This window comes from Xenopus laevis, chromosome 7S (assembly GCF_017654675.1).
Source record: "Xenopus laevis strain J_2021 chromosome 7S, Xenopus_laevis_v10.1, whole genome shotgun sequence".
Lineage (NCBI taxonomy): Eukaryota > Metazoa > Chordata > Amphibia > Anura > Pipidae > Xenopus > Xenopus laevis.
This window is the reverse complement of record NC_054384.1, coordinates 78,000,177-78,023,916: the sequence shown is the minus strand read 5'-3', so window position 1 is coordinate 78,023,916 and position 23,740 is coordinate 78,000,177. Positions and strand designations below refer to the sequence as shown.

Genomic DNA, 23,740 nt, shown 5'->3' with positions numbered 1-23,740 from the left:
GGGGATATTAGGATCAGCAGTTCAGTAAGAACTTGGAGAGGCTTAATAATGCTGTAATTTCTAGAGAGGGGTGTTGGAATTATGTGTTTAATGTTTATTGTGAGAGTGCTATCAGGTTCACTTATCATGACAATTTAGGAAATGTAATCTATTGTCATTTGTCTGTGAGTGAGTATCCTGGGAAAATGCATTCAGTAAGCATGAGATAAGTAGCTCAAGGGAGTTGGGGCCTTGTGGCTTTACAAGTAAAGTCAGAGACAGATTGTTGTGCTAAGTTAATAGTCAAGATTGGCAAGTAGAAATACGAGACAACACATATTAGGGGGAAATGGTTGGGTGTAAGCAAAACCATGTGTAATCAAACATGCTAAGTCCTTGGAGGGGATAATATGAATCTCAATAGAGGGCGTATTTAGGCTTCTCATGGCTGGGTGGTCCTATGATCTGCCATGGCTCTATTTCTGTCTCCAGTGTTTACAGCTTTACATATCCTATTTCTCTGCACACGTTGAGGTGGAACCATCTACAAGAGTTTAATTGGTTTACATTTTTAGAGCCTGGGACTTGCTGGTGTAAATAGATGATACTGATCATGTATTCACTTATTAGGGCATTTGAAACACTTTTAATTTAAGGTGTAACATGAGTAAATGCAAAAAGAAATGTTTTCCAACTTTTTGGCTAAAAATCCATATATTAGGAAAACAGTTCAGAAATATTTATCAAGGGGTGCTGCTGCCCATCAACTAATTCAAATCACAGAGCACACAAGGAAGCTATAGTCTATAAGCTATAAACAAACATCATGCCCTATAGGTAACTTTTAATGTACACTCATATTTTAAAAAAGTAGTTTTTTAGTGTCAGTATCACTTTAACTAGGCCATGTCACACTGCCTCGTTCAGCATTGATAGGTGTATGGAGTGTCGGCCATCTGCAGTTTGTTTGAACTGACATAGTGAAGTTGCCATTTGGATGCATCTCTATGGACTAGCTTATAATGCATTATACACAAGCAATATGCAAATTCTGTTTAGCAATCATAGATGAATGTGGCTTTTGATCTATAATATACTGTCATTTCACCAAATCTGGAAAGCAGGCATTTGGCTTGCTTAGTGTGTGTGTTTCAGTGAGAATGAGGCATCGCTACCTAAGGGTCTTTGGAGCCGCAGTAAAGGTGGGGTGCACCCATTTTATAATAAAGCCAATGGGGGTCTTCCACATGGAATTCAATGGATTTCTGTTGGAAGTATTATAACTTCAATACCTATGGCAGATAATCTTGGCTGCTGCAAGATGCATCTGACTATGCAGTGTTCTATACACAAAGTTAATCTCAACTTTTCTAAAAAGGGACAGTTTCCCACATTTTGATGTTCTGTCTGATTTCCTCTGCCGCTTGGCATCTCTGTATTCCCTCTCCACCCTTACGTTTCAAGCATAGCTTTTAGGGATACACCGAATCCACTGTTTTGGATTCGGCCGAACCCCCGAATCCTCCGTGAATGATTCGGCCGAATACTGAACCAAATCCTAATTTGCATATGCAAATTAGGGATCGGAAGGGGAAAAAATGTTTTTTGTGCCAAAAAGTCACTCGATTGCCCTCCCCCACCCCTAATATGTATATGTATATGCATATTAGGATTCGGATTTGCTTCGGCCGGGCAGAAGGATTTGGCCGAATCCGAATTCTTCTGAAAAAGGCTGAATCCTGGCCGAACCGAATCCTGGATTTGGTGCATTCCTTATAGCTTTAGTATGCGTGTCCCCGCAAAGCATTTTTTTTTTTGGGGAGAACAAGCCAACACCTAGGGACATGGCTCAGAGCAACCTTGTGAATCATTCTTCCCCAAGTGGAACCTTGCTATAAATATACATTTTAAAGGGAATGTATGGTCAAAATTTTTAATCCCCCCCATGGCTTTGGGGACTGAATATAAGGATTTTTCAAATTGCCAATTATTTTTTATTAGCCTCTTTGCCTCAAGTTTTCCAAAGGTTCAAATGGCAAACTAGCAATAATTTTGGCCATATTGTTTTAACGCTGTTTACCACCTCAGAGCTGACTAAAAATCCACATGAAAGCTGGTTAGATGGTTTAGAAAATTTGGTGAAGTCCTTGCTCCTAGGTAAAATTTTCTTGACAATTGACATTTCATCAATGAAAATTCCCACATCCAATCCATATGTGTTGAACACTGGTCTTCCTAGGTCCCTGTTATTATGCAATTGTATGGCCAGTTTTAGCATTAGTGGGGAATGTATACTGATACAGTCCCATAGGTGACAGTATGGCACCCATGGCTTTATGCCTTTATCAATGGGATACCAAATTCTATTTGAAGCTGGACACAGTGTGTAAGGAATTTGTTCTCTGTATGTCTGTTTTCCTACTTAGCCGTCCTAAGACACTCTAAAAACATGGATGAGTTCATTTGTTGCTAGTTGTGGCATTGTAGCACGTTCTTTATTCATCCAAACTTCTTCAGATCACGTTGGTTGGCTTAGTTGACTTTCTGTCTTTAAAGGGAAACCCGGCTTCCAAACCAAAATTTGATAGAGGCCCAAATATCACAGAAACCCCTAATATACCCATCACAGTTACCTGTTTCTTCAAAAAGCTGAAATCCAGCAGTTCTTCCAACTTCCAACAGTTCTTCTCTTTCTGCATCATTTGAAATCCTGCCAGGGAAGGAGGGACTAAACACTGGTGTTAAGAATTGTAAAAACTTCTCCACAGCTTACAGACAGCATGCAGGAACTACATTACCCACAATGCATTGCACTATGATGTTCCATTCCTTATTAAAATCACGGGTGCAGGGAATTGTGAGGTTTGGAGGATGCAGTCTAAGGACAGCTGGCTGTTGATACAAAGTTACAGTAGTCAGCCAGCTCAGCAAAGTAGTCAGACAGAAGAGCACGGGGCTAGGCTTAGGGAACTGTCAGAAACCATTGAAAATCATGAAAAGTCTGCATATTTTTTAATTGTTGTATATTGTAAAGTTGCTTGAAATTGTGTTTACTATTCAAAAACCTTGTGGGGCGACTTCGGAAAACGAAGCGCCGCGAGTGCCATGCCGCAGGCAATTTTTCATTCTAGCAGGCAGAAGACAGGGGGAAGCAGTTCGGGGAGATTAGTTGCCCCAGGCGACTAAATCTCCCCAAATCTCCCAGTGTGACCTTACCCTTAGTTGCGTTTTTGTGGAGTTCCCCTTTAACATAAAAACATATCGGTTATTTCCAACGTAAATATTTTTGCGATGTCGCCTACACAAATAACTCCCTTTATTTCCTCCCCTTCCTGGTTCACCTGTGGAAATTAATTTTGGGCAGTGGTATTCTTGTGCATATTGCATATATAAATCCAAGGTTTATTTGTCCTGTTAAAGTCCCAACACCTTCTGGATTGATTAGTTTGCCCTTCATTGCATTACAGGCTGCATAAAGCATGGTCAGTTTCTTTTTTCTATTACCACTTAATAGAAAGGCCTTTTATTATAAAATGTCAAGATGTTAACTTTAATTCTATGTTTTACAACTTGGACTGTTATCATTATGGCCCGTTCTAGGCATATGATTTGGAAACCTTGCAAAAGCCTGTTGTTTCACTGGTCTGCCTAATAAATTATTAATGAACTCATGAAGCATCCATGAACGTATTTATTGACAAGCCAATGGTATTAAAATTCAAGACTTTGGCTGTCAATACGTCCATCAAAGATGGTGTTATTGCAAGCAAAGGAGACTAATGTGAACAGATATTCTGCTAATGGTTTGAGTAGATATGCATATATTTATTTCTTTATACAGGTACGGGATCCATTATCGAGAAACATGTTATCCAGCTCAGAATTACGAAAAAACAAAATTATGATTAAATGATCAAAATATTTTTTAAAATGTCCTTTTTCTCTTTAATAATTGAAGATATGATTAATTAAATTTTGGAAGCAAACCATTGTATTAGGTTTATTTAATTTAATTCCTTATTGGAAGCCTATCGGGTTTATTTAATGTTTACATGATTTTTTTTACATGATTTTTTAGTAGATTTAATGTATGAGGATCCAAATTACGGAAAGACCCGTTATCTGGTAATGCAAGTCACAAACATTCTGGATAACCGGTCCCAAACCTGTAATTGTTTTTGGTCAAAACAGCTGGGGAATGCAACAATTTATGATGTTGTAGAAAACAATATTTGTGTGCAAACAAACTCTCTTTCGATCGCTTCTGCTCTAGCCTTGTGTATTCATTAATATCACACTACCTTAGAATCACACCAATCAGCTTTGACTCTCAAAAGTAAGGGTGGCAAAATTCCGTTAAAAAAAGTCACATTGTCTTGCACACTATGATCCACTAGATGGTGTAATTGCTTAGTTATCACATATTCAATATTTGTTCAGTTACTGCCTTGAAAATCTGGTTATTCAGGCAATACCCATTTTGGAATATTTCTTTTTTAATAGAAGTTTATAGTAATTGTGTTGCCTATCCTAAACAGCAGCCCCTGATTATTACTTGTGATATTTAATATATAATATTCCTACTTGTTGCAATGTTAAAGAATTTGTGGCTAGAGATAAGACACTCAAACCTTGGGGATAGGAGCGTATTGTCTCCATGTACAAATTTTCTCCCACTTCAATGCATTTGTTCATACTTGGTGCATAATGATTTGGTGTTCCTACAGATGTAAGCTAGGGATTCTGCCTCTTTAAAACGATTTAGCAGCTAATCTGCCCGTGTATAGGGCCCTCCGCGATGGACCTACCTGACTGATATCTTGACGTAAATCTGGCAGATCTCAATCTACTGGTTTTTCCGTTGAATCAAGGATGCATATGTGTGTTGATACAGTCTTTGATCCAATACCTGGCCGGCAATTTGTCAGATGTTGATTGGGCAGGTCTGAAAATAAACACAGTACGTAGTAACATACTATGTATGTTACTGTGTGCTGTGTATATTTTCAAACCAGCCCAATCAACATCTCATGAATGCTTGGCCAGGTATCCGTCAAGTGGGTCCTTCGAGGGGCCACATAATTGGGTCTATAAGTTGCAGACTCGATCCGTTGGAAGCTTTTTATATGCCCTTGAATGGCCCACCTTAAAAATTCAACCTGTAATAAAAAATTCCCCCCCCCCCCGGGCAAATGCCCCTAATTTTTTACTCACCCCTCCGTGCAGATTCTGGCCTCGGAGTTCACGGCAGCCATCTTCTTCTTCTTCTTTTCCGGTAATCTTCGTGTCTTGACAAAAGTTTCGGTGCATGCACAGTTGGAGTAAATTTCTGGTCCCGAATAATTGCACATGCGCCGAAAGTCACGGAAATTTCCATTTTCACAGGGGTGAGTAAAAATTTGTGCCAATTGTTCATGGGGGGGGGAAGGTAGGCTGGGGGGGGAGACGGAGGATTGGTCTACCCAGGGTAGAGTGGAGGGGTTTTTTTTATTACAGGTTGAATTCTTCTTTAACACAAGTTTTAGGGAGTTTAGTTTAGGGAAAGCCACAGCTGAGATGTCCCTACTGTAGATGCAGATGATAAAAGAACAACAAGACAGCACTTTCTCTATACACTAACTGTTTGTAGTTATCCCATTATTTTTCAAAGGCATTTGTTTGCAACTGTCTTTTACCCACGAATCTGTGATTTGACACGCAGCTTGACTTCCCTTCAAACTCTGCTTATTTATAAAATGCGTCTCAGACTTTATGCTTTTGAAGTGCCTCACCAGCCTTTTAGTGATTGCTTGACCCTATTACAAGTCTGTTTATTATTTTCTTGTCACTTAACCCTTCCACTATTGCCCATTGGCAGTGGTGTTTTTTTGTTTTTTTTAAATATCCACTCAGATGAGCAAAATTTAACTGAAATCACCATGACTTATTTTCTTTATTGAGAACTCTAGACTAAAATAAAAAATAAAAATAGTATGTTTGTATTACAAAATCCGCTTTGTGTGTGCGCCGACAGGCTGATCCTGTGCACACACATACAAGGTGGGGTAGGTAGAGAATCCGCTTTTCTCTGCTAGTGAGACAAAATAGCCCATTTCTCATTTGCCTTTTTAAACTCCCTTTTATCTTTTTATAGAATCCTGCCCAAAGCATGTATTAGGCATATACATAGTCCAAGTTTTGTATTATTAATCAGCATTAAGGTTGGAAGGTTTTATCACCTTTCTGCACAATAACCAAAGTGATTGCCAGGTATATAACCTACTATTATCATTCTGCAAAGCCAGCAAACAGCCCCATAGTGATTAGTTTCAGCAATAAAGCAGCTGTCTGTGGGTTTATATTCCTGAACCCTTATTATGGTTAAAACTTTTTCATAAACCACAGGGATGGGTTGAAAGAGTGTAAATGAGGCCTGGATTGAACATATTATTATCTTTAAATCTGAGGAAATATGTATTCTTTATAAGGTAGTTACTAGCAATTTGTGGGTCAAAAAAACAACGCATACCCAGGGGATTTGCTACAGGTACTCTGGTTTATTCCCATGGTCCTAAGTAATTGGGTCAGAATAAACAAGAGTTAAGTTAACTCACCACTAATAATGGTTTTAGTTGACCAATGAAAAATTAGGTTGTAAGCTTCGTTTGATTGAGACTAAATATTTTCACCAAAAAATAAAGGATGATCAGAAACTCTCTTTGCCTTGGCCATTGTAAAATTGTCAATTCCATAAATTTTGAGGACACTTATGAGTATTGAGTAGCCAATCTGTAATAAGAGCACAGTTGTAAATGTTTAGCTGCTTGTGGTCCTTTTTTTTTCTAATAGGTCAAAACCTAGACAACCTATGCATTTATAGTCCAGCAGGGAACTTGGTATGGTTTGGGCCAACTATATGGCTAGTTGAAGACTGGAATCAGAAGACATGTTGCATGTCACCCAGCAAACAGTATTTTATAGAATGCCACAATGTTGTGAATTATATCCTTAGAAAACTCACAATGGCGGAAGGTTGGGAGTTAAAATACTGGGACTTGTGGTAGGCTTCAGATTCTTACTGTAATGGTGAGATTTAAAAATAAAACCTTTCCTGTTTAGGTTTCTTACAGGCTACAAACTTCCTCCCAGCCACTTTTACTCTACAGTCTTGCATAGATTCAGTAGGAGGCCTGCTGCAATAAAGTTGCTCTTCTCTGAATTAATTGAGTCCAGGCCACTTTTTATAGCTGATAACTATTTGTGGATAGGCTTTGTTTGCCAGTGATTACTTTCTTTTGTTTTCACAACATTTTATTACTTAGGGTTTTTTTTTTTTTTTTTTTTTTTTTTAGATCTTTCAAGGCTAGGCTTTTCACTTGCTTTTAATGATTTTGCATTCTAAGGATGTGGCCAACAGTTAGATACTGTATATGGGTGGCAAAAAGGGGGGGACATTATTTACACTGAAAGACTCTGAACCACATCCTTAGCATAACGCCTACACCACAGAATTTGCTTGCTCATTCTTCTGCATGAAGCATTTTGTAGTTTTACAGTGGAATAGACCTTGAGATACAGTTATATACACACACATTTTCTATTATATACACACACATTTTCACTACAGTTCTTCTACAATATATATATATTCGTGCACCTCATCCACATAACAGGTCCGTTTGCGAGAGTCCTGGCACTACTCCGTCTAGGCAATATAAAAACGGGGAATATTAAGTGTCTCACCCATTGCCGCAGTTCACTCTAGGAACTTCCTCAAACTAAGACATTTTTGTAACATTTAAAACAATATCAATTTGATGAAACAAATGTGTTACATTCTTGCTTTGTTTTTAAATCTTTTAACCTTTTTATGACCATGATAATGATTAACCGTGAGGTGTGATATAGTGGTATAGGTAATTGATTATTTAATCTTCAGTGTGGGTAATATACATAGTTAACAGCTAATGTGATTTATGTTAATGACAGTTACTGGGCATTGACGTAAATTATACGTCATTAAGGGTGTTGCTGTTTTTCCCGCCATTCTATGTATTTAAAGCACGTATTTTACCATTTTCTGTACCTTCAGAAAGGCCTTGGAGGAGGCCGAAACGTTGGTCATATACTTTAAATAAATCAATATTTATTATTTTTTAAGTCCTGTGAGTGCGGCTCATCTTCTGTTCTCTATGTGAATTCTTCTGACTCTGCACCCAGGCACATTTAACGCTGTTGTCAAGAGTGCCGGCATCTTTGTGCATTATATATATATATATATATGTATGTATATATGTATATGTATGTATATATGTGTATGTATGTATATATGTGTATGTATATATGTATATGTATGTATATATGTGTATATATATATATATATATATGTATATATATGTATGTATATATATGTATGTGGGGTAGATTGTAATACTCCAATAAAAGCCTTTTTGTTACAACACCCGTGAGTGCTCCTAACTATATATATATATATATATATATATATATATATATATATATATATATATATATATATATATATATACACATATATACACATATATACACATACATATTAACTTTTGCAACTTCCTTTTGCGACAATTCATCAGAACAGGATTGATGACATTGTTTAAAGTATTCCCAAATTGTAAGGAGTGTGTATGAGAATAGTATCTGAGTGCTCACACTCTTGCATCCGTTTTTTTTTTTACTGCCTTGCATTTATGAATGAGCCCACGTGAATATAAATTTTCTTGACAAGTAAAAGTAACCATACAAAGATCTATATAATCAGCAGTTTATACTTGATAATAGACTTTTGCGAACATTACAGCATGATGTGCCCTTTAGTGGACATCAGATTATTCTACAATACAGATGTGGATAAATAATATAACATTTACGGGGGCTGATGAAAATACCTACATATAGGACTTTATAAGGTAGCAATTACAGAAGGGTGTTACTTTAATTTACAATTCATTTAGCCACTTAGGTTGCAGTTAGTTACTTGTGTGTACTCTTTAGTTATATTAGGAAGTTAACAACCTCTTTCTCATTCTTAATTTGTATTAAATAATCCAGCTGCATATTACAAATCTTTCTTTACGGACGTGTTCTTGGAAGAGTGAATCATCATTATTTTCTTTGCCATTTGTCTCCCAGCACCTTGTTATTGTAGTCTTGGCAAAGGTCAATATTTGTTTTAGTGGGCTCCCTAATTTATACTCTATACACTCTTTGTTTTGCAAGGGTGAACGGATGTTAACAGCTTGTCCTGGTAAATGTGGATTGGATTACACCTACGCATAATTAATCTTCCTAATTCCATCAACTTTATTTAAACTGAGACTTGCCCAATGAAAAGAACCCAGAGGTAATCCCATGCAGGTCAGATAGGATATACAGTGCTGGTTTCTTTGCCTTTTGGCTAAGCTCAAGTGTAGTACGTTCTTATGTTCCCATGTGAGGAAGTGCAAACACTTGGGGGCACATTTACAAAGCTCGAGTGAAGGATTCGAATTAAAAAAACTTCAAATTTCGAAGTGTTTTTTGGGCTACTTCGACCATCGAATGGGCTACTTCGACCTTCGACTACTACTTCGACTTCGAATCGAACGATTCGAACTAAAAATCGTTCGACTATTCGACCATTCGATAGTCGAAGTACTGTCTCTTTAAGAAAAACTTCGACCCCCTACTTCGGCAGCTTAAAGCTACCGAAGTCAATGTTAGCCTATGGGGAAGGTCCCCATAGCCTTGCCTGTGATTTTTTGATCGAAGGATATTCCTTCGATCGTTGGATTAAAATCCTTCGAATCGTTCGATTCGAAGGATTTAATCGTTCGATCGAACGAATAATCCTTCGATCGTTCGATCGCAGGATTTGCGCTAAATCGTTCGACTTCGATATTCGAAGTCGAACAATTTTAGTTCCTAGTCGAATATCGAGGGTTAATTAACCCTCGATATTCGACCCTTCTTACATCTGCCCCTTGGTCTTCGGGCCACTAAGATCATGTGTAGTCAGATACACTTGATCCTCTAGTATATGCCCAGAAGTGGAAGCTTGACGAAAGCATTGAGCTGTGATCCTCGAATGTGAGGGGTGCTTGACTCACTTTTTTGGACTTGCATATTTCACATGCCCTTGCTTAATCTTGCTTCACTTCCCATATCCCCGGCTGCTTGGCTGGGGGGAAAATCTTCTCTCTCTTCTCCTTTCCTCTTCTTTCTTTTTCCGGCCACCAGCCGGAGCCTTAACAAGGCAATCAATGGCATTGCACTGCACACTCCTCACCTTTTTTGTGCCTGGTTTGAGCACCCTGGATGGGTGTCCTAGTCCCATTGGCTGGACCCCAGGCCATGACACGCACTGGGGGAAGCTTCGGCAGAACCCAGGGTAGACGGGACTCCCCCTAGCTTTGGTGAAGAGGAGTCCAAATGGCCCTAAACCCCTTCGGGGGGCGGGGATGGTGGGCCCACCATAGCTTCAGCGAAGATGGACCCACTCGCTCAAGCTGTCTGCAGGCCGAGCCTGGGACACTTGGGCAACGGAGCCCATGCCTTTCGGTGGGACTCGGAAAGGATGATTCAATATCATCTGTTCTTTTCAGTCAGGGTAGTGCCTACCCAGGCTGGAACAGAGAACCACTTGGTCGACGACAGGGGCAGAATTGCCTGTGTTGAAGCCTGAGCCTTTTTTGCGCCCCAGGACTAGCACACCATGGGATGGCATATCTCACAGGCTTGCACTATTTACCTGTGTTTTGGCACTTGCGCACTTTATGCTTAGACACTTTATGCCGCATTTGCCTCTCTTTCCCCAGCCTTGTGGCAATGGTGGTGAGGCACACAGCCACACTTTTATAAGAATTTTATGCCTATTTATTTTGGTGTCACCTTAGCACTTTGCACTTTTTGATCCAGTGCCATGACCTCTGGGTTTGAAGCATGGATGGGGGGGATGTGTAGCCATTAGGTTTTTTTTAAACAGCTGTACATTTGAGTAAACAGTATTTGTATTAGGGGTGCACCGAATCCACTATTTTGGGACTTGGACTACTGCATAAACAGAAGAATCAAGAACCAAATCCTTAGTCATTCTTAATTTGTATTAAATAATCCAGCTGCATATTACAAATCTTTCTTTATGGACATGTAAAATTGTTGGAAGAGTGAATCATCAGTATTTTCTTTGCCACTTGTCTCCAGGCATCTTGTTACTGTTACTTGTACTGTTGGCAAAGGTCAATATTTGTTTTAATAGGCTCCCTAATACATACTTTCACTCTTTGTTTTACAAGGGTGAACGGCTGTTAGATTGTCCTGGTAAATGTGGATTGGATTACATGTACACATAATTAATCTTCCCGGTTCCATCAACCTTATTTAAATGGATGCTTGCCACACCTTAGCACTTCACACTTTTGGGACCGGTGCCATAACCTCCGGGTTCGATGCATGGATCAGGGGTGGGAGATGTGTGGCCCTTAGGCTCACACCCCCCCCCCAACCCTGGCCCCACCATACGGTTTTGGCACCTCTCCGGAGGTCATTGGTTATCCTGCCCTCTTGTAAGCCTTTGGGCTGAAGGGGAATGGGCAAAGGGACCCCCCTAGTCTGGAGGTGACCCAAGCCCCCCCTCCCCCCTGTTGGTGTCTTTTGGTCAGGGATAAAGGGGCTCCCCCTAGCTTCAGCATAAGGGAGCTTGAAGAGTCTGGATAATTATTCCACCTTTTGGCCAGGTGACCTGGAGTTTGGACTTTGTGCATTTTCGAGTGCTGTGACTTAGTATTAAACGGGTTGTTCACCTTCCAAACACTTTTTTTCAGTTCAGTTGTTTTCAGAAATAAAGACTTTTTTTCAATTACTTTACATTATTTATTTTTTACTGTTTTTCCAAAATCTAAGTTTAAAGTTTAATGTCCCTGTCTGTGGTGTTTAGAGTCTGCACTGCAGACTCTAAACAGTTACAATTTTGCAACATTTAGTTGATACATTTCTGAGAAACATCTCTGGAGTATTAGCAACTATTGTATCAACAGCTGCCTGTAATGAAACCCAGAGATTCTGCTCACAAGGACAAAGACAAGAAATGTATCAAATTAGTTTGACAGTTTACTAGGTCGGCGACCCCCCTTCCCAGAGCTGCTTTAGAACGTGAAAAATTTAACTTTACACTTCAATATCAGAAAAATGGTGAGTAGAGTCCTGCAGCGGGTTAACTGAAAAACCAGCAGTACCCAGCGGGTTGCAGGTAGAAGTTCCGGGTGCCGGTATAGACATGGGTCTGTGGTTCTGCGGGTTTGCGGGTCGGGCCTCAGGTCTTCTCAATAGCGAATTTTACTCCTTTTTTCTGATCATGTCTACTTCCGATGATGTCACTTCCAGTTTACAATGACGGCACTTCCTGCTTCTTGATTGTCAGCGGGTCCGGGCCGATAATGTCACTTCCAGCTTACAATGACAGCACTTCCTGCTTCTTGATTGTCAGTGGGTCCGGGTTGCGGATAAGGTACTTGCGGGTCCAAGCGGGTAAGAATGTCGGGTTAAAAAAAAATGGACCCATGCAGGACTCTAACGGTGACACATAGAAAATATGAAGTAATTGGAAAAAGTTTTTGATCTATTATAAAACCCCTTTAAAAAGACTGTGTTTGCACAGAGGCACAGACCCAACTACAGTATGAGAAAATCCACTTTCTACTAGTGAGTCTGCAGCTTTGGGTAATGGTCCTTGGAAAGTACAATTTTATTTGACTAGATATGCAAGATTTCCCATGTGTTAAAGTACAGCATACATTCCTTCTGCAGCCAATGCACTTTCTAGCATATGCTGCCCTTACTTCCTCCAGTGCTCTGCAAAGGGCATAAATGTCTTGCTGTCACCACTTGAATCCTTTGTTTCAGAGACCTCTGTACCAGTGTGCATTATAACCGCATACATAAAATAACATTAGTGGAAAGAGTGAAATTTCCAAAGCAGTGTAATCACTGCATTATGTTTCAGGCCGCAGACTCTTGTTTACGAATGCTACTCGTATAGCATAGCAATAATAACTAGTACCATATGAATAATTATATGCGGTAAATTTGTAGCATGCAGAGGTGCCTGCTGTATTATGATTAGCTTGTCTCTCACAGTACCAAAGAAATAGGTGGAAATCTGTTCTATAGGTGCTGAATTGTTTTTATATGGTAGCACGATTATAGGAAATTAGAATTGTGGGGTTGACATTGTGCCACAATGTGTTCATTTCACTGGCCTGTGATCGGAGCATTGCAGATTTGCAGTGATTATGAGGGTTTAACCTTGCTGCCAGCTCCTTGGTAACTGATAGTCTGCAATGTAGTGGGTCTACCTCTTTATTGTTTAACATTTAATTGCAGTGTTGTATCTTTGGACATATGACAGATGTAGGGTCTGTATTATGGTTACCAGAATGTAAGCACAGCGGAAACACTGGTTCTTAAAGTGAAAGGGAAAGTACAAAAAAAAAAAAAAATCTGTTGGGAGTATATACAGCTTAGTTACTGCATACATGCTACACATGTTTTATTAGTTGGCTGAATTTTGTTTCTGAATTTGGAGTCCCCTGCAGGCAGCATGCATCTGCAACTCTGGGCACAAGGGCTCAGAATGTCTTTGTATACATTGCCAAATATCCCTTGCACCGGCTGTTTAGATTTTGTTTTCTTTATATTAAAATAAATGTTAACTGATGTTAGCTGCATGTACATGCCTGCAGACAGCACAGGGCTTACCTTGTAACTACATTGATGTCTCCTCTCATTATCTGTTAACCGTACTCAACATGACATGGTTGTTTGATAAATGGAGGTCACTGTGAAGTCTCCTGAGCAAAATCCTGGTAGAGCTGGATCTGATGAAAGAACTCTGTTTTAGGATGGAGCCTGAAAGATATGTTACATGCCAGGGTTAGAATAGGTTTTCTGTTGTATACGTTCAGATCCTTCCCAGCGAATGTCTAATGGATGATGGATTTGAGCCTTGGTGGCATTTAGATAAGTAATCTTATAGTTAAGAGTTATCCCTGACCATCTGAACTTTAATTTGTATTCATACTGAGAGCTGCTAGGGATCCACACTTCTTTCTTTCTTTTAACAGGAAAAATGCTCCTTGACGGCAGAAGCTTTGATTCTTTTTATTTTTCAAAGAAATAATAAAATAAACACGACTTACGGTGTGCTCTAAATATTTCATTGCATATTACCACTTCATGCTTGAGATGGCAGTGCCATGCTGTTTGTTATGGCTGAGACAATTCAATATGTTTGTTCCCAAAAGGCAGTAAAGGAATTTAATATAAACCATGCCTTCATATACATTTAATCTAAAGTAATGGCTATGAAATGAGAAATACTACTGTAATACAGTATATATTAAACATGCTTTTATGATTACAACCATTGACCAGCTTGCGTTTGTTATTCATGAATAGCTTTGCAGGATACAGTTGGAGGAATGTATATTTTGTTTCTAGAGACCTTTTGCACACTTGGAATATTTTTGATTGAAGCAATGAACTCATGAAAACCAGAGATTCAGAGGGGGATTAGTAAAAAGGCAGATGGAGCATTTCCGAGTGGGTTACACCTTGTCCACATGGAGCGGTAAACGATTTCCACTTGGATAGAGTTTCTCTTGCTCAGTTAAAAACAAGAATAAAAAAAAATTCTGGAGTTGCAGTTGCAGTTCCAAACATGGCTTTCAGGGTTAAATGCCCAGTACCAATGCTTAGATCCATCTGGCTGTGATTAGAGCGTGGAGTGAACGCTGATAAGATGCCAGTCAGCAGGCAGTTGTGCTGAGGCAGAACTGTCAAATGGCAAAATGAATTGAAGGTTTCCTGTAAGAGCTGCGTGATTTATTAACTGAGAAGCAATTGCAAAGACCCTTTTAATCGCCTTCATTTTCTCCCCTCCACTTAAAGTTTTTCAAGTAAAAAAAGCTGAAGAGAGGCCTGTTTTTGAGTTGAATAAGGTAAATGTAGCCGTTATAGATTGAGGAAATCCATACATGCTAGAAACAATATATAGCCAATCCGAGTATAAGAAGAATGACAACTGTAAATCCCAAGTCATGGAAAGAGGTATATAACCATGGGTGCCAGAGGCTTCAGTAGGGTCTGATTCATCAGGGATTGGATTCCATGCATAGAATTGATATGGTATGGGCCATGTTGAATACAGTCTTAGGTGCAGAAAGTGTTTAGCCAAAGGCATAAACCACGATAGTTCTGCATTACTGAGGTATGCAGTTTACACAGCACATGGCATCCATGGCACCTGTTAGTTATTCCCAGCATATCTGCATATGTTAAAAAAAAAAAAAAAAAGTTCACCTAGTTAAACATATTACATTGACTGTATCACACTATCAATCCTTGAAGGCAAAACACATGGAGACGAGATAGAGTCCTGCGCGGAACCAATTTTTGAAACCCGCACCCTTACCCGATTAGACCCGCTACAAGACCCGCAAGTGCCTTATCCGCAACCCAATCCACAAACCGATGACCATCAAGAAACAGGAAGTGCTGTCACTGTAAACCAGAAGTGACATCATTAGAAGTAGGCGTGATCAGAAAAAAGGAGTAAAACTTGCTATTGAGAAGACCCGATAACCAGCAGAACCCGCCGGTCCGCGTCTATACCCACACCCGAAAGTTCAACCCGCTGGTTATATGCTTTTTTGCAGGTAACCTGCGGGTACCCGACCTGCTGCAGGACTCTATTATGAGATGCACCTAATATAACTTACGAAACTTATGAAATTACTGTAATGAACAAGTCTTTTTAAATACCATTTCATGTGCCCCTCGTGTAAAGATTCTGTGAATTAGCTCAATGAACTAGTAGCAATATACCTAAAATCATAGACTTAGCAGCCTAAAACAGAAAAATGTGAAAGCAACCGAACTGGAAAGGAGATGACTGTATTTTTGAGTACATTTAGGTACCATTTCAGAATGTCTTGTCAGCTATATGCAAAATTAAAAAAAAAAAAAAGAAAAATAGTTAGAGGAACTCCAGCAGATAAACTGCAGGCTTTTATTTCAGTTTGTGGTAAGGAAATTTGCAGATTATCTGCTGGAGTTCCTCTTCCTTTTTGTTTTTTTTTAATGATTTTGCTTATACAACCGAGCGACAGCACAGAGCAACTACAAGGAATTGGACATATACACTTTTCTATATTAATGTACAGTTTCTTGGACAACTGCTATATGATGTGATAATGACATCTTTTAACAGAGATGTGAAAAGAAATTCAGTCAATTTTGTAAAGAGAATGAAAACAGTGATAGGGTAAATCTTGTAACCTTCACAAGCCCTTCTTGTTCAGTACTCTCCTGCACTTACACGGTTCATTGGTAGCTTTTTTCAAGATAATGCTGACAGATGTAATTATCCCTACTGATAATATAGGTAGGGCCATGTGGCTGTGCATCATCTGGTAAAATAGAAATATCCTTAACACTTTCCTGCTAGAGAGGTTAGGATTTTGCCCCAGGGAATTCTTCTGTAGCTGTCAATTAGATTGTCATGCCAAACAATACTAAGTTACAACTCATTGGGTATATACACATCTCACAAGGCCAGCATATTGTAAGTAGACCACCATGCTCCAATGGATAGAGCAGAAAGGGTAGGCCACAAAATTGGCCAATTTGTGGGATGAACCTTAACGGAGAATTCAACTCTTTAACAAAAAAACATGTATCCCCCACCCAAGTAGACTCCCCCAGCCTAACTGCCCCCTGGGGAAATGCCCCATACTTACCCCTTGGCACAAATTCTGGCATCGGAGTTCCACGCAGCCATCTTCCGGGTCTTCGGCAAGCTGAGTGAGAAATTCCCGAAAATTGCTGAAGCTCCGGAAGAAGACACGAAGACCTGGAAGATGGCTGTGTGGAACTCCGATGCCAGAATCTGTGCCAAGGGGTAAGTATGGGGCATTTCCCCGGGGGGGGGGCAGTTAGGCTGGAGGGAGGGGGTCTACTTGGGGTGGGTATGGGTTTTTTCTGTTAAAGAGTTGAATTCTCCTTTAATCCTCAACAGCCTCTGAGCCAGAAGAATGCAATTCAACCTGTAGCAGTGTGTAGTCACTAGTGATGTGCTTGGTGCCCTGAAACCCATGGATTTGGAGTTCAGGTTGAAATTTGGGTGAATATTGAAGGTTTGGGTTGGGCACAAGTTGGACTGGGGAAGAACACTCCTTCTCTGCTTCCTGAAGATTCCCTATTTTGGAACAAGAGGTGCACAGAGTGGGAAGATGTGATTACATGTTAGACGAGGGTCCTAAAATGCCAACATTTTATAAGTTAGAGTCGGGTTGAGTTTTTCCTGATCCGCACATCACTAGTAGTCACATTTAGAAATTCCTCTTGTACATCCCCTTAAGTGGGTCCCACTTAGGTCTGGCAACTAGGGGGTCCTGGACTAATTTACTTTGAGATGTGGCATTATGGATTACTAACGAAAGGATGGGGGCCCTAACCAGAGATTGGAGCACCTGGGGGGGTCAGACAACCACTGCTGATAATTAATTTCCACATGCAGGTACTTTTTAATGCCTGTCCTCTTCTACCCTTAGATTTGTTTGACTGTCTTGCAATTGCCTGGTGACTATTTAGCTGGTGAGACTTGTACACAGCTGAGAGCACTCAAAATTGTACAATGTTGTTCTCTGAACTTTGTTAGTGCCTGACTGATCATAGGGACGCCTGCTATAAAGATCTTCTACTGCTATGTTTATTCAGATCTTATTTTTTACAGCCACTGTTTGGTTGTTAGTTTGTATGCAGTTTGTATGCAGTTGCCTGGTGTGAGAGTTTGCTTCATGCATACTCTACAGAAGTGCTCTTTGAGGCTCTAGTTATCTACCAGAAAACCTTTTCTGGTCTTGATTAATGGTGATGTAATACCAAATAAATCTGTTGTTCCAACTGGCATGCTGGAACTGCCCTGTTTATTTCTGAGTATAGTGCCTTCAGGTTGGGGTGCATAGACTTCATGCTAATATAAAGTGGCCCCATGGAACGTGGTACCCCAAGGGCATGTTCTGGATGTTACACATATGTTTACTCTGGTGGCAAATCACTGGCATGCTTCCCCCATCCATGTGATGGGGGAATGCATTGGTTACATTGTCTCTATGTGCTCTGGATGTTGCAGATTGATTTCATGTGCGGGTCATAGAGCAGCCCCTACTTGCCACAGACCAGTTCCTTAGGGTGACTACATGCTGTGGGGCATACAGAGTTATCTGGGTGGAGGTCGTGCTCCTTTGACTACATTTATAAATACTCTATACCAGGAGTGTCGCCCTATACTTTACTAATGTGAGGTCTACTTTTAGTGATGGTGTCCCATTATGATCTACATCTATAAAACCATTGTTTGCATTCTGTTCCATGGAAATGTTACTTAAAGGGATACTGTCATGAGAAAAATAGTTTTTTTTCAAAACGCATCAGTTAATAGTGCTGCTCCAGCAGAATTCTGCCCTGAAATCCATTTCTCAAAAGAGCAAACAGATTTTTTTTATATTCAATCTGACATGGGGCTAGACATATTGTCAATTTCCCAGCTGCCCCAAGTCATGTGACTTGTGCGCTGATAAACTTCAATCACTCTTTACTGCTGTACTGCTAGTTGGAGTGATATCACCCCCCTCCTTTATCCCCCCCCAGCAGCCAAACAAAAGCACAATGGGAAGGTAACCAGATAACAGCTCCCTAACACAAGATAACAGCTGCCTGGTAGATCTAAGAACAACACTCAATAGTAAAAACCCATGTCTCACTGAGACACATTCAGTTACATTGAGAAGGAAAAACAGCAGCCTGCCAGAATGCATTTCTCTCCTAAAGTGCAGGCACAAGTCACATGACTAGGGGCAGCTGGGAAATTGACAAAATGTCTAGCCCCATGTCAGATTTCAAAATTGAATATAATAAAATCTGTTTGCTCTTTTGAGAAATGGATTTCAGTGCAGAATTCTGCTGGAGTAGCACTATTAACTGATGCGTTTTGAAAAAAACATTTTTTCTGATGACAGGATCCCTTCAAATATTGATTTATGAGAAAATGTATATGGTTATATTTAAACATCTTTTTCTTATATAACATGAACTTAAAAAAATATGTGAATGAAAAAGGAGGGTGATGTAGACAAGCAGCTTGTTGAGTCTTGTGATCTACTGATCATCAGCTAAAGGTCTACTAATAGATCCCTAGATCTACCTATTGGACACCCATGTTCTATACAGTAGAACCCCCAATTTTGTTTTTCAGGAACCCAAAAAAATGGTGTAAAATCAGAAAAACTCTTTATTTGTGGTCCCACTAATAAACAATGTATAACATGAGGGGGAACTTAAATTAAAACCTGCAAAATTGAGTTTTTACTGTAGGTAAGTGTGTGTAGTGCAGAGCAGTTCCCTGGTACAAGTGCACTGAGAGGTTTGTGTGATGCTTATAGCTAATAGGCTAATTGTGCCCTGGGGGCAAGCTCGGAGTGGTACAGACCATTGAAGGGGGGTGCTTAGAGCACATGACTTGTTAAAACACAAATTAACGGTGTATGACGTTGGAGTGGGTTGCCCCTAACCCCTCTCTGGGTGTGATCCACTTCTGGCGCCATTCCAGGCTTTCATTGGAGTCTCCCCACACTACGTCCGGTTCTCTCCAGACGCCGTACTTTAGCTGAGCTCACTCTTCAGAGCGGGAGCTACCATCTCACAGAGGGAGGGGGCACACCCGAGCCAGATCCACTCCGGCTCTTCCCGATTGCTCTGCCAGTTGTCTCCGTTTAGAAGAGGAGGGCTTTCTCCCTCCCCCTGGCTGCTGCTGTCTGGTGTATTGGTGAGTCTGGATGAGGCATGTGGAAGTGTCTGCTGAACAGCTGAGGAGGAGGAGGAGGGAGCAGCGTGCATGTGGGGACAAGAGGCGGAAGGGCAGCAGTGGCACCGAGGTCCCGGGATCCTTTATAAACATAGGAGGGGGAGCCTTTTGTTCAGCACGTGCATCTGTTTGCCCCCCCCCCAATCGCTCCATGTGGATTAACCCTCGGCGCCCCTCATTAGGGCTTTTGTGATCAACCAAGCAAGTTGCTGGGATTTTCGTGTTTTGTCTATTCCCTCCCCCTCCCCAGTGCCGGGGTCTCTCTCCATGGGGAGCAGCGAGGCCTGGGCCGCAGCTCCCGGATTTATCTGGACTTCTCAGGCTGGACGCAGCTCTGCAACTCGCAGGCAAGTGGTGAGCCCCCTCCTCTTCATTTCTTTCTCTCTCCACCAGGCATTGCATTTGGGATGTTGTTGGATGTGAAACCTGTGGCCCTCCAGCTGTACGTAAACTACGACTTCCTACATCCCCTGTTGGAACATGATGGAAGTTGTAGTTCTGCAAGAGCTGGAGACCTTTTTTTTTTTATTATTTCTGACTTTATGTGATTACTACAGTTAAGTCCATCCAGCTTGCTTTTGTGCTTGAGTTGCTGTGGGCTTGTATGTCTCAAATATATTGCTCATGAGCACTAAGGGTTAACCGACCAGGCCTGGCAGTTAAAGGGTTAACCCAGTTCCGCCTGCCGTTTTCCTTTTCCTTGGGACATGGATAAAGGTCTGTCTTTGGGTTCTCTACGTACAGGGAATGTGCATGCTGGCCAGTTTCTGAGCCATGGATCGTAGCCAGAAATGTGTCCGTGCCAGCCTCCGTGTGTGCACAGAAATGGCAGGTTTGGACTTGAGGCTGTTGGGTCCTGTCCTCTCTTAGCCTTTGCCTAATGGCTGAAGAGCAGGAGCGTCTCTTGGAATGCTTTTCATGTTTCGCCGGTGGAGGCTGTAATGTTTACTGAGAGCATGTTCTCCATTGCAGTCACACACTGGCCTCCTCACTTTCTATGCATTTTCAAAAAACCTTTTGTAAGGCAAAGCTGTTCAGCCGTTGGAAAATGTGGCTTTTCTTACTGACAGTGCAATGTGTTTTCTTTGTAAAGGGCTTTGAGAAATAGTATTTAGAGTAATAGGCAATAAAACTTGCTCTGCTTAGTTACTGGTGCACAGGCTGTTTCATTACTGCTACAGAACTACAGCTCCCATTGATCTCAGAGGAAGTTCAGATCCCAGCATTTTTCTAGGAGTTTTAGTCCTGTATCATCCGGAGTTCCACTACTTTGGGGACTGCCTTCTGATATCACCACCCGGGGGGGAGCACCCACCCTTCATCAGGATCATTCATCCTGATGAAGGGTGGGTGCTCCCCCTGAAACGTTGAATGTTTGGTGGCTGAATAAAAGGAGATATTCCCCGACTGCATTAATCAGCGTGTGTGCGGATCCGTTTCTTATACACATTGGTTGCTGGGGGACCCGGCCGGGTCAATGGAAGGAACGCACCACCAATTGCAGGATTGGTGAACTACAGGAGTGTGGTAGGAGAATTACATTGTAATCATCAACGAAAAGATGCGGCCGGGATCCGACGGTATTTTCCGATAAGCTGCTGACTTGGTCTGTCGGCAGCTTTTATCGGCCCTTTTTTGGGGGCCTTTAAGGTTAACAGTTATCCCATTACCCCACACCTGTAAACAAATGAAGAAGGTTGATATCCATTGAGTCATCGCTGTTAAAAAGACCAGTAACATCAAATTTAAAAAATTTGTTAGTATACAACGAAAAATGATAATATAAAGTGGGGCCCCATGGAACATGGTACCCCAAGGGCATGTTCTGGATGTTACACATATGTTTATGAAAAAAAAAACACAAAGACAAATTAAACTCTGAAATCGCTAAGTCTTTATTAAGAAATAACTTACTAAAATACTCCACTTGTGCTCCTCTTCAGAAAAGGCGATCCATCGTGCGACGCTCGATTTCTCCTCCCTGCCTTTCTTATAGGAGATATCCAGGGAGGAGAAATAGAGCGCCGCACGATGGATCGACACCCTGTTGCCTTTTCTGAAGAGGAACGCAAGCGGAGTTTCGGTAAGTTAATTCTTAATAAAGACTAGCAATTTCAAAGTTTCATTTGTCTGCGTTGGTTTTTTTTTTTTATAAAAAATTGATGTTACTGGTACTTTAAGCTGATTGGATCGGGCCATAAATCATTGATTTTAGCTGTGTGTGTGTGTTTGTTACCATAACCAATGGTATTTGGTTGTAGATTCGAAGCTGAAACAATATCCCTACTCCAGAACTATTGATGTGTAGAAAGAGATTCTGGATTGTTCACTATGCTAATAGACCATTTCTTTCCATTTGAAGCAGTCTTGTTTGTAAGCTCTTATTCTGGCCCAATGAAAGGTCAGTGTGCTGATAGCCTCCCCCCCCCCAACTGCTTATGAATGGAGTAAACTCCACTATAAAATGCAAGAGATTTAATAAGCATTTAAATAGTGGGCAGTGTGTTTCCCAACCCCGTTGTCTATTTGTAGTTAGGCCAATAAAAAAGGAAATTGCTTGCTATTTGAAGTGATAATTCATCTGCTTTCCAATTTGCATACTGTTACGTGAACATTTTGCTCCTAAAGCTTAACTATATGCCGTGTTAGGATAATTGTGGTTTTTCAGAATGTATCGGTCTTCCACAGTCTGTAGATATATAGGTACATTAGGGCTATTTTATGTGTCAAGTATTTTAATTGGGTGCTGGGGTCCAGAGGTGTCTTTACATGGGTACAGGTATGGGACCGGATAACGAATTTCCGCTGTATGGATCTTCATACCTTACAAAAAAAATAATGTAAACGTTAAACCCAATAAGCTGGTTTTGCCTCCAATAAGGATTAATGATATATTGGATTGGAACAAGTACAAGGTACTGTTTTATTATTACAGAGAAGAATCTGGGAAATACATTTTAAAAATTTGGATTATTTGATTATAATAGAGTTTATGGGAGACAGCCTTTCAGTAATTCAGAGCTTTCTGGATAACAGTTTTCTGGATACCGGATCCTATACCTGGGTTTATATTGGCTACCTATTTGGCCAGTTTCTCTCTAAATTGGCAGATCATCCCATGAATCTACCAAAAAGATTACTGATCAGTACCTAATTTGGCCATGTTCATCTATTGTTCAGGCCTGATGAATGATCCTATTGACCAAATACCACATATTCCATGGATACAACCTGCCCCCTCCCAAAGTAATCCATTTGGTGTGCTGTGGTCAATATATTTGGAGCAGCTCCGTGTACTCACACTTGGACCAACTGTAGACAATTTTGCAGTACAGATATGGGATCTATTATCCGGAAACCCATTATCCAGAAAGCTCTAAATAACAGACTGTCTCCAATGATATCCAAATGATTACCCTTTCTCTAATAATAAAACAGTAGCTTGTACTTGATCCCAACTAAGATATAATTAATCTTTATTGGACGCAAAACCAGCCTATTGAGTTTATTTAACATGATTTTTCTAGTTTAAGGTATGAAGATGCCAATTATAGAAAGATCCGTTATCCAGAAAGCCCCAGGTCCCGAACGTTCTGGATAACCGATCATGTAGAAAGAAGAAAAACCGGAGAGCCTTCCAAAGTGAATTAATGTAGTTTTTTTTATTGAAGCACTACATGTTTCGGATCTCAAGGATCCATCCTATGGTGCAAGTTTTGGATAACAGATCTACTTTCGAAAGATGCTGGTGACTTTAGGGTGAGGGCTAAAATGTGCACTGATTTATGTGCAAGTTCCTACAGCAGAACTTGCAGTCATGTGGCTTTTGTCAACGGGCTGACTGTT

The 23,740-nt window shown here is 40.6% G+C and overlaps 1 protein-coding gene across 6 annotated transcripts in view; it reads left to right on the top strand.

The window, feature by feature from the left end:
- rere.S (arginine-glutamic acid dipeptide repeats S homeolog) overlaps positions 1-23,740 on the top strand; it is a 234,731-nt gene that overhangs the window by 45,824 nt on the left and 165,167 nt on the right. For 2 of the 6 annotated variants that reach the window (XM_018226741.2, XM_018226742.2), the window contains exon 1: positions 19,369-20,248. The gene's annotated coding sequence lies outside the window, so the exon portion shown is untranslated. 6 annotated transcript variants of the gene reach the window in all.